Genomic DNA, 12,004 nt, shown 5'->3' with positions numbered 1-12,004 from the left:
TTTACTCCAGACCTACTGAATCAGAAACTATGGAAGGTGGGGCTTAGCATTCTATTCTTGGCTTCCATGCTATATTTTGAGAAACATTATATTCTATATTTTATTATTTTTCCCAGTTTTAAAAATATTTCTCTTACCTTTGCCTATTTCAACAGCAGTGTTTTATAGTGACTTGCCTTTATCAAGTCTTTTCAATGCATTTGACTTAGTTTTTAAAGATACAAGACCTTTTATTTTTGCTTTCATGGTTTATGTGATATTTAATTAAGTTAGCTAATTACAATAACAATAAAACTCCCCTGTTGAGGTTTTGGAACAAATATTGTTCTGGGTGAATATACAGCTCAGCAGTTGGGAGCAGAAGTGTTGAGGGGCATGCTAGAGAGAATCCTGCAGGCTGTGAGTTTTCAGTATTCTGTGAGCATCTGTCAGTATGGTTAAAGAGGAAATGAACAATGTGGGTTTACATAGCAAGCTGGGTAAGTGACGCTTGATCAAGAGAGCTTCTCATGTGTATTATTTTATATAGGCTTATAGGTTTCTTGGATCCATTTATCTTTATAACCCTTAATTCAATATGCACGTTTTAGACTTGTTGGTCTGTAGGTAGTCTTTTTGGCTAGACCCCAGAGTTAGAAATTTGTTTTTGATGATTTTCAGATCTCTCAGGTCAGTATTGTGGAGAAATAAGAGAACCCAGTAGTTCATATGAAAAATATGTGCCTGTTATTATGACACCAAAGGGAAAACTCTGTAGCAGCTAATACTTGAAGTAGAAAACAGATGGAAATCTTCTTCTCTAGCCTAAGACTCCAGCTTTTGCCCTGGCTTATAGTGCCTACTTCGATTTGGGAAATCCAATTATGTGTGGAGATAATTCCATAGGTGAAGTGTTTGCCTACTATTGAGATCCTTAAGGGTTATATAAGTGGATCCAGACTCTGGCCTGCTGAATTGAAACGGTTTCTCCTCAGCAACATTCTAAATGGAGTTTTGATTGAGCTACTTTTTTATGAGTGTTTTAATTATTAGTATATTTTAAACCACATTGCTAATCCACAAGAGGAAAGGGCCTGAATAGCCTAAGTCAACTCTGGATCATCTTGTTACTGCAATAGTTAGATCACAGTACTGCTTTGCAGCATTAATAGAAAACTATGTCATGTGCAGAAAATAACTATTGCATAGCAACGTCAGGATGCTGTAACAGTTGTTCAATAAAACAGCAGTATTAGTCCCCCTGAAGTTGATTTGATATGCTTAGTGTTCATTCTTCACTGACCCAGTAACTCAGTCATTTCACTAACAAAATAGTAGTTGCTACATATCTGATTTAAGAAAGAAATGAATGTTGCTTAAATCTTTAAGATAGATTGAAGTTTTTGTTAGGGATAGGCTCAATCTGTATCTTTTGTATAGTATAAATTGTGATTCTATTTTGGAATTATACTTTGCTGTCTGGAAAAGTGTTTATAAAAGTAATCAAAATTTTGATTTCAGACAAAACAAAATTAGAACAAAATTATACTGAAAATTATTACATAAATTTTGAATAACTATGAGCTAGTGACATATGTGTATTACATCATTTTCTCATTATTATGTCTTACTAGGTTGTGTTATCTAGATTTTATAGATTGGGAAAATTGAATTAAGAAAGTGACTTGCCCAAGGTCATTTAAGTAGTAAGTGGTGGAGCTGGGATTTGAACTGTGGTCTGTTTAACACTAAAGCCCAAGCTTTTAAATACTGCTTTACACCTTAATATCCGGTGCTTTAATAGTCTTGGCCTTCTTTCAAAAACTTCCCTCTTCCTGTCAATTCTAGAGATAACATTCAATAACTTGACAACAGTGACCTTTCTAAACAAATACAGTGTGTTACAGAACCAGATGGCCTAAGATTATATTTTATTTTTCTGGCTCAAAATAAATTGCCTGCCCTAAGACTGATAAAGTCCAAAAAAAGACCCTTGTGTGTCTCAGGACCTCATCAGGCCACATGGCCAGCCAGTGCTGTTTATCATAAGTCAGCCATGAGTAGAAAACCTTATGTCTTTATACTATAATTTAGATTAGGACCTAATGAAGGGACAAGAAGCTGGTTTACTAAATAAGATCATTCAGTAGTCGCAGTGCGTTTGGTAGAAAGATTCTGAGGAAGTGAAGACAGAATTCTAGGCAGTACTACTGTCTGTTCTATAAATTGGATGTATGGAGAAGGCTGATTTATAATTCAACAAACTCCCAAATTAGGCATCCCTTTCCCCCCCTTGCTGGGATTTAAGGAGGATTTTTTCTAATAACTAGCCACCTTATTCTTGATCACTCAAAATCTGGGTGAGAATTTTCTTGAAAGTCTTAGACAAATATATTTTAAAAGTAATTCTATATTGGGAACATAAGTTATTATGCCACACATAAGCATAAACAGTACTTTCATGAGTTCAATTACACTTAATGAATTTCACGCTTAGAGAGACAAGTTTAAGCAGGGTAGGCATAGAAATGTTTCAAAGGTATGTTGAAGCCAAACTTATAGTTGACAGTCAGATATAGTGACAAAAGAAATACTAGACTTAGAGTTAGGAGACCTCTGTTTGAGACTTGGCTTTACTATTACTCTGTAAGGATCCTTGAGCAAGTGATTTAAATTCTCCAAGACTGTTATTTGTAAAATGATGCCAGAATGATATTACTTGCCTTGTTTTATTGCAGGGTTGTTCTGAGGACCGTTAGGGAACAGGTGACAAAGGTACAGTGATGTACAAATGGATGCTGTTATTATGGCAGCATCTAGTATATATAAGGGTAAATGTCCTGAGCTGTGAGTAGGACAGATTTGCCTTTAGAATTGCTCTGCTGTTTAGTAATTTGGTGCTTTGGGCCAAGGCACCACAATCTTTTTGAATTTCAGTACTCTCTTCTGTATAAAATAATCAACATCACACAGTTGTGAGAATTACATTAAAGTAGATACTATATTTAAATGTTTGTAAAATAGTGATGGGGTAGGAGTTATTATCCTGAACAGATTTCAGAAAGTTAGAAAAAAAATAGCCAGAGATTTTTTATCTGTTCCCAAGCATCTTAATAAGATAAATTACTCATAGAATGTTAGAATGCTAGAAGAACCTTTGAAGGTCATCTGTCTTATCCTGCTCATTTTAAGACAAGGATCACCTCCTGATATTTTTGTCAATTCTGCTCTGTTTATATCCATAGAGGATAACATTCTCACCAGCATCATCAATTGTAAAGGATAGCAACTGTCTGTCAATCACAATAGATACAGATTTCTGAAAGTCATATCAGAGAAGAACTCTGGATGTAATATCAGGCTGTGAAAAGAATTTGGGCTTTGGCTGGGTGTAATCCCAGCACTTTGGGAGGCCGAGGCGGGCGGATCACAGGGTCAGGAGGTTGAGACCATCCTTGCTAACACGGTGAAACCCTGTCTCTACTAAAACAAAAAAAAAATACAAAAAATTAGCTGGCTGTGGTGGTGGGCGCCTTGTAGGCCCAGCTACTCGGGAGGCCAAGGCAGGAGAATGGCATGAACCCGGCAGGTGGAGCTTGCCATGAGCCAGTATCGTACCACTGCACTCCAGCCTGGGCGACACAGCGAGACTCTGTCTCAAAAAAAAAAAAGAAAAGAAAAAGAAAAAAAAATCTGGGCTTTGTTGTGAAAAGTTGAGATGGAATCTTGCTCCTGTCAGTTACTAGTTTGTGACAGTGAAAAATTTGCTTAGTATTTTGTGGCCACATAACTGTACTGTTTTTGTTGTTGTTGTTGTTTCTGTTGTTGTTGTTTTAACCTACCACATAGGCTATGTCTATGTCTGTACTTAAACCTGACTGGCTCTCCATTTTTATATATCATTCTTTGGATCTGAGATGTGTTTGATTTTTATGTTACTTATACTAATGGTTCTTGACCTTCTCTTTCTTGTCTCTAACACATTTGAGACTGGGGATTACAGTAGTGATACCTGAAGATTGCAGGGGGTGCTTGTGGCAAATCAGCATCTTGGAGTTGTAGGTCAGGTGTACTTTGAAAAGGCTTCCTTTTTAAGGCTGGTTTAGGGACTTACACATGAGCTGTTTATTTATTTATTTATTTATTTGATACAGAGTCTCGCTCTGTCGCCCAGGCTGGAGTGCAGTGGTGTGATCTCAGCTCACTGCAACATGAGCTATAATTTTTAAAACTATAATTATTTTGGGTCACATGTCATGTTTTTCTTACACTGTTGATTTTTTACGGTTGAATTTATCTATATTGGTGTCTAAAAATTATTTGAAAGCTAACTGGACAGTATTTTAATGTGAAATTGTAAAATAGTTTTAAGTGTATTCCCATGAGAAGAAGAGCTCTTCCAAAGAAAATAATAGGAAAATAATATTTTATCATTACCAGTAAAAACAAGTGCAAAAAAATTTGTTCACAATCAAGAATAATGACCTTTGTCCACTTTTTAGAACACAGCGTTGAGAGGTTTCATAGTTTATATATTGACTTTATCTTTGACTTACTGAAAATACCGTTTTCATCCTTGTTGGGTGTCCTGGAAAAGTACCCAAGTTGATCCTTAAATTTGAAAAAAGAAAATTCAAAACCAAGTATTTAGTTCTAGATTCTAATGGTACTAGACGAGAAAATAGAAGATTGGTAGGTAAAGAAAATAATATATATGAAATAGTATATGAACACAGAAGCATAACCTTTTGGTGTTCCTACATTGAACACAAATTCAGTGTGCATTTTGTGTCTTTTGCAGCAGTTCAACTTTGGATGTGTGTTTCTTTCTCTTGTTAAATAGATGAACAGAATTTATCCCTTGATCATCTGTAACATAGTTTCATTGTAACCAATAGTCTGGGCTTTCACTTGAATTTCTTTTATGAATTTATGTGGAGATGCTTTGCATTTTCTAAATTTTGACTACACTAATTAGAGAGTGGGTATTACGAAAACTGACAGGCAGTTTTAAAAAATATTAAATGAGTTGGTTATGAAAAGGGATACAAGTATGTAGTACATTTTTCAACTTGTTTTTACATTGCNAAGATTGGTAGGTAAAGAAAATAATATATATGAAATAGTATATGAACACAGAAGCATAACCTTTTGGTGTTCCTACATTGAACACAAATTCAGTGTGCATTTTGTGTCTTTTTGCAGCAGTTCAACTTTGGATGTGTGTTTCTTTCTCTTGTTAAATAGATGAACAGAATTTATCCCTTGATCATCTGTAACATAGTTTCATTGTAACCAATAGTCTGGGCTTTCACTTGAATTTCTTTTTATGAATTTATGTGGAGATGCTTTGCATTTTTCTAAATTTTGACTACACTAATTAGAGAGTGGGTATTACGAAAAACTGACAGGCAGTTTTAAAAAATATTAAATGAGTTGGTTATGAAAAGGGATACAAGTATGTAGTTTTACATTTTTCAACTTGTTTTTACATTGCCCTTTAGAATGTTTAATATTTTGTAATGAAAGTATGTGGTTTTCTTTCTTTCTTTTTTTTTTTTTTTTCAAAAGAAAACAATCGGGGAAAAATCTGAGAAATATTTTCAGTTGTCCAAGGCTGATGTTGACTTAAATAGGTCTAGGTCTTCATGGTTGACAGCTGCAGATAATTAGCTTTTTCTTTCTTAACAAAGAAAGCAAATGGAGCTGCAAGACATTCATTGCCTTTTCTGTCATCATAATAATAATGTATGTATTTAACTCCTGCAGTTCCTTAAATTGATTTAGTGCTAAGCTGCCTACATTACATATAATAGGAGTGACAAGTGAAAGCTGCAGCACATATTTGCGTGGCAAAAGGGAGCAGTGATTGACAGCAAAGTTTCTCTCTACAAGAAATAGCAGTGTTGTGGAGCTCAAAAAGGGCCAGATACATAATTCTTAAAATTGTAGAGCAGATTCATGAAATGAATTTTAAAAGGTGATTGCCACTTGGTGTACTTGAGTGTCTTTATGTTTCTGGCTCTAGGTGAGGGGCGCAGATGGACAGAATCTCACCTGACTGCGGAATATCAATAAATTCCTTTTAAGTATGTTAGTGTTTGTAATTTAAGAATGATAGTTATAAATTTTAGATCAAAAATTATGTCTCTGTACTCAGTAACTGAAAATTTCCTTTAGCTGTAACAATTCACTGTATTTGAAGAAGCTGAGTAATACATCTATTCAAATAAGGATTTTGAAGGCCCTAAATTGAGTTATTTTTCATGGAAGGTACCCATTTTTACATGTCTATAAAACTTGAGGTATCATTTCTGGAAAGGTAATGACATAGAATTGGTGGTTTCTTTTGGTCAGACAGTGGCTAAATACGATCATGTTTCAAAAGTACTCAAAAAATATTCTGGCGTTCTTTTGTTCCCGTGACATATACCCAGAAGCCACGGTTGAAAGGACACTTGGTGTTTGCTGCTTCATGATGCTCTATGATGAGCCTAGAGTGCTGGGCTTCATATTATACCATGGAAATGTTTCTTATTTTGTTGACAACTCTGTGTCTGTGGCAGGCGGGGAGGGGAAGCCCTGTGTGTGCTTGTACACTGGCAGCCTCTACTGGCCATTGCAAAGAGCAGCATTGACCTCTGTTCTTCACATACCAGGTTTCATATGCTTTTACTTGGGTTTAGCTCTTACTTCTTTGATCCTCATCCTCTTTGTTATCCTCTTTTGAAGACTAGTTATTCTGTTGGATGTCTTCATTTATAATTATTAAAGAGCTACTAGTCCAGTATTTTCATTAAAAAATTAATATCATAAGTGAATGGAATTCTTCAGGACCTTAGAAGAAGTTATGAATATAACCTTTCCTTGAGAAATAATTTTCATGTAAGAGGGAAGATAGATTCATCTTTATGTAGGTTTTAAAATACTTTCTCAGTTGCAAGCCTTAATGTATGATATAGAGATTAGTCATTTACTTACGACTGATAAATAACCCTGATTCCCTGAAAGAAAGCCTTGGCTCAATGATAGACTTAATTACACACACACACACACACACACACACACGGGTGTGTGTGTGTATTTCTTTAGATTTAGATATATCAGCTCTCTCTTAGAGGTTTCCAGGAAGTGGGCATAAACTCTTATTGGGCTTTATAGATATGAATACCTCTGGGGATTGGATAGATGGTGGTGTCTAGGCTTTAAGTCTAGACAGAAAATGGTAAGTATTTGTGAATAAAAGGTCCAAGGATGGTAGTAAACTCTGGATTATTCTGTTTCAGGGATAGAAACTTGTGAAATGTTTGATCTAATATCTTTGACTTTGGGCAATAATTTGACCACAGTAGATTATTTTCCCAACAAAATAGACTCATTTCTTGATATTTACATTTTGCCAGTGGCTCTACTTACTAATCACCTAGTTATCTTTGAATCTCTTGGTATTTTCAAAATTGAATCATTATCCAGTGGCTTCCGTTCCTACTGCTACCACCAATTCCTAGATTATTACACTAATTTTAGGTTAGTGCAAAAGTGATTGGCAAAAGTCACAGTTACTTTTGTGCCAACCTGTGCTAATAGATTCCATTTTATCCATGTTCTTTACCTTTTAATTCAACCCGTACAACCTAGCCATATGCATTTGACTAAAACTTTACTTTTATTGCATCACATTTTTTTCTTTTAATAATTTAGTATTTGCTTGAGAAAATGAAGAGGACTAAAGGATATAGCCAGTAGAGCAAGACAAGGAGCATAGAGGTAGGAATAGGAAGATGTGGGATTTTTGCTTTGGTTTTGGCTATATGATTTTAAGCATATGCGTATACCTTCCTTTCTGTTTTTCTATTGTTTAAAATTATTTGTTGCCAAGATTGGTTAAAATAATGATGTATAAAATTGCCATGAGTTCTTTAGAACTCTATTTTCCTGCTACAGAGTAAAAAGACAAAATTTCTTAGTCTGGAATTTCTTTTCAAATAGCTCATTTCAGTGCTATGCATGGCATATAGTAGGTACTTAATAAATGCTGTTTGAATAAGCTCTGTGCTTCAAATCTTGTATTTCTCTCTTATTTTCCCACTTAAATATGTTGTCTCTACTCTGATCACTGAAAATGTTGTTCATATGGTCACAGCTACGTCATTCTCCTGTTCTTTGCCCTGCTCCGAATGCCGTCCTTCACTTTTTTTCTTTCAAATCCTGTTTTTTAGGAATAGTCAAGTTCCCCCATCTCCTTTGAGTCCACTTTTGCTTTTTCTTTTTTTCACCATAGCAATACTTACTGTCTTTCCCACTTACTGCTCTGTTTTGAGATATATGGTATCTTGTATTATTAATAAAAATGCCCTGTTTGTATACCTTCTCTTCTTTGTATACTGTAAACTCCTGTAGAACAAGAATAATAGCTTTGATTTTTGTAATTACTCTTTAAGGATATTTTCATCGAACTTGTAGTATATCCAGATTAACATATGGGTCAAGTGCAGTGGCTCACGTTTGTAATCCCAGTACTTTGGGAGGCCGAGGCAGGTAGATCACCTAAGGTTGGGAGTTCAAGACCAGGCTGGCTAACATGATGAGACCTTGTTTCTACTAAAAAAAAAAAAAAAAAAAAAAAAAAAAAAAAAGTTAGCTGGGTGTGGTGGTGCATGTCTGTAATCCCAACTACTAAGGAGGCTGAGGCAGGAGAATCACTTGAACCCCGGAGGCGGAGGTTGTGGTGAGCTGAGATCATGCTACTGCACTCCAGCCTGGGAAACAGAGTGAGACTCTGTTTCAGAAAAAGAAAGAAAGAAAAACAGATTAACATATGATGAGAAATGGTTTGTGTTTGCCACAAGATATTAGAACAAGGATTGGCAGGTTGTTAGAAGTGAGATACTAAGATGCTGTCAGACTACTGATACCCTTGATTTATAGGGGTAAAGAATTCAGATTTCAAGGGCTTTGGGGAAGGTTCCCCTCTGGAAAAGAATGACCTGCATATTGTTATGAGTTAGTGATTCTTCTATTTTAATAAAGCACCCCGTTAACATATTGTTAATTAACTGTTCCTTAAATAGGAACAGTTGGTTTTATACCAATATTGTTCCCGTGTGAATATAAATTAAGTGGTAAAAGGCATAGAGTCATAGGGATGAGAGAGACACTTACTGTTCCACTGATACCTTTTGAATTTTTTTTTCTTTTTTTTTTTTTTTAGTATTTACATTTTTACCTGTTCAAATCTAACAAGTTGGAACTGTTTCTTGGATGGGTAAGTTATCAAACATTCCCACCAGTGTAAAAGTCCTCAACATATATTTAATTGCTTTTATTTGTTAAATCAGCTTTATTGGGATGTAATTTACTTACAGTATAATTCACCAATTTTAAGTGTACAATTTGATGAGTTTTAGCGAATATATGCAGTTGTGTTCCACCATTACAACCAAATATGGATCATTTCCATCACCCCTAAAAGTTTGTTCCTGCCCTTTTGTAGTCGATCCTTTACCCTATCTCCTTGCTCCTGGCAACCACAGATCTACTTTATATTACTACAGTTTTGCTGTTTCTAGGATTTTATATAAATGGAATCATGCAGTATGTAGTTTTGCACCTGGCCTCTTTTAGATTTTACCTGTATATGGATCAGCAGTTTGTTCCTTTTATTGCTGAGCAGTAGTTTACTGTGTGGCTATACCACAGTTTGTTTATTCTGATTACTATTTGTTGGAATTTTCTTTTCAGGGTTTAGCTATTATGAATAAAACAGTTATGCAGACACAGTGTTATGCAATATAAGTGTTTTATGGACATATGTTTTATTTTACTCGGATAAATGTGTACGAAGCGATTGCTGAGTCATATGATAAGGGTATGTTTTAACTTTTCTAAATAACTGCCAAACTGTTTTCCAAAGTGGCTGTACCATTTTGCATTCCTACCAGTTGCTCTATATCCTTTTCAACACTTGGTATTAACAGTTCTTTTATTTTAGCTATCATTCTAATGAAGATGTAATGGTAACTCATTACAGTTACATTACTTTTATTTCCCTAAAATGATTAATTGTTTGAGCATTTTTTCATGTACTTTTGGTCATTTGCATATGTACTTATGTAAAGTGTCGAAACCATTTCCCTATTTTTTATTTTCATTTGTATTTATGAAGGCAGGAGTGCAATGGCATGATCACAGCTCCCTGTAGCCTTGACTTCCTGGGCCCAAACAATCCTCCCACCTCACCCTCCTACCTCACCCTCCTGAGTAGCTGGGAATGTAGGCGTGTACCTCCATGCCTGGCTAATTTTAAACTTTTGTAGATACTGGGGTCTCCCTATGTTTCCCAGGCTGGTCTTGAACTCCTAGGCTCAAACAGTCCTCCTGCCTTGGCCTCCCAAAATGTTGGGATTATAAGCATAAGCCCCAGTGCCCAGCCCCTAGTTTTAAAAAAACAGTTCTTTTTTTCCTTCTTACTGAGTTCTGTATATACATCTACATATTCTGGGTACAAGTCCTTTATCAGAGATATGTTTTCCAATTTTTTTTTTTCCAAGTCTGTCGGCTTGTGCTTTCATTTTGTTTAGTGTGCCTTTTCAAAGAATAAGCCTTTAATTTTGATGAAGCCCAGTTTATTGATTTTTTTCCTTTGTGCTTTTGTAGAGTGTTAAAAGATTTTATCTAAACGAATATCATTTAGATTGCCTTGTGTGTTTTCTAGTAGCTTATAATCTCATTTTAGGCTTCTGATACATTTTGAGTTAATTATTGTATGTGATGTGAGGTGTCATATCTTTCCAAATGGGTATGTAATTGTTCCAGTTCCATTTGCTGAAAAGACAAGAATTTTCCATTTAATTACCTTAGCATTTTCATTGAAAATTAATTGACCATATATATATGTGGGTTTATTTCTATTACGTTTTAAATTACTATCTTTATGGCAATACCCTATTTTCTTGATTATTGTAGCTTATAGTCTTACAGTTAAGTAATATATAAGTCCTCCCACTTTCTGTTGTGTTTCAAAATTGTTTTGGTTACTTTATATCCTCTACATTTTCATATAAATTTTAAAAGCCTACTGGGATTTTGATTGGAATTGCATTGACTCTATAGATCTGTTTCAAGAAAATTAGTATATTAAACAATATTGGGTGTTATGATCCATGAACATGATATGTCTCTTTCTTTACTTAGGTCTTTAATTTCTCTTACCAGTGTCTTGCTGTTTTAGTGCATAATTCTTGCATATATTTTTTGTTAAGTTTATTCCTATTATATGTTTAATACTATTATAAGTGACATCACATGCTGTTATAATGCTAACAATGCAATATTAGCAATACTAGTATTGAAATACAATATGACTAGTATTGAAGTATAGTACAGTTTTATATTTTGACCTTGTAACATTGCGGTGTACTAAATGCACTATTTCTAATAGGTTTATTTAATTTTGGTAAACTCTTAAAAGTGTTCTGCATAGACAATTATGTTGTCTGCAAATAAAGACAGTTTTGCTACTTCTTTTCTAATTTGTGTGCCATTTATTAATCTTTCTTCCCTTATTGCTTTGGTTAGGACCTACAGTGTTGAGTAAAATGGAGAGGGAGGATATCCTTGCCCTCTTGTGTTAGAAAGAAAATATTCAGTCCTTCCCTATTAAGTATGATGTTAGCTATAGTTTCTTTCTGGATGCCTTTTATTAGGCTGAGGAAATTCCCTTCCATTCCCATTTTGCTGAGGGTTATTTATGAGTGAATGTTAAATTGAGATGACCTTATACTTTTCTTTTAGTCTGTTAATCTGGTAAAATATCCTGATTGATATTCTAATGATAAAGCAACCTTGAATTCTGGGATAAATCCCATTTTGTCATTATCTGCTTATATGTATGTTGCTGAGTTTTATAGGATTTTGTTACAGATATTTTGTTATTTGTCTTCCTAAGGGATATTGTTCTGTAGTTAAATTTTCTTGTAGTATGTTTATCACTTTTTTCTTTTTTAAATCAGGGTAACACTGGCCT

At 34.7% G+C, this 12,004-nt stretch overlaps 1 pseudogene; it reads right to left on the bottom strand.

Moving 5' to 3' along the window:
* Nucleotides 1-8,298: 8,298 nt before the first annotated feature.
* On the bottom strand, nt 8,299-9,540 carry LOC108537112 (uncharacterized; annotated as a pseudogene).
* Nucleotides 9,541-12,004: the final 2,464 nt, after the last annotated feature.

Source organism: Rhinopithecus bieti, unplaced genomic scaffold (assembly GCF_001698545.2).
Source record: "Rhinopithecus bieti isolate Rb0 unplaced genomic scaffold, ASM169854v2 scaffold_14741, whole genome shotgun sequence".
Lineage (NCBI taxonomy): Eukaryota > Metazoa > Chordata > Mammalia > Primates > Cercopithecidae > Rhinopithecus > Rhinopithecus bieti.
Note: the sequence above shows the minus strand (reverse complement) of the source record. Positions and strands in the feature narration are given on the sequence as shown.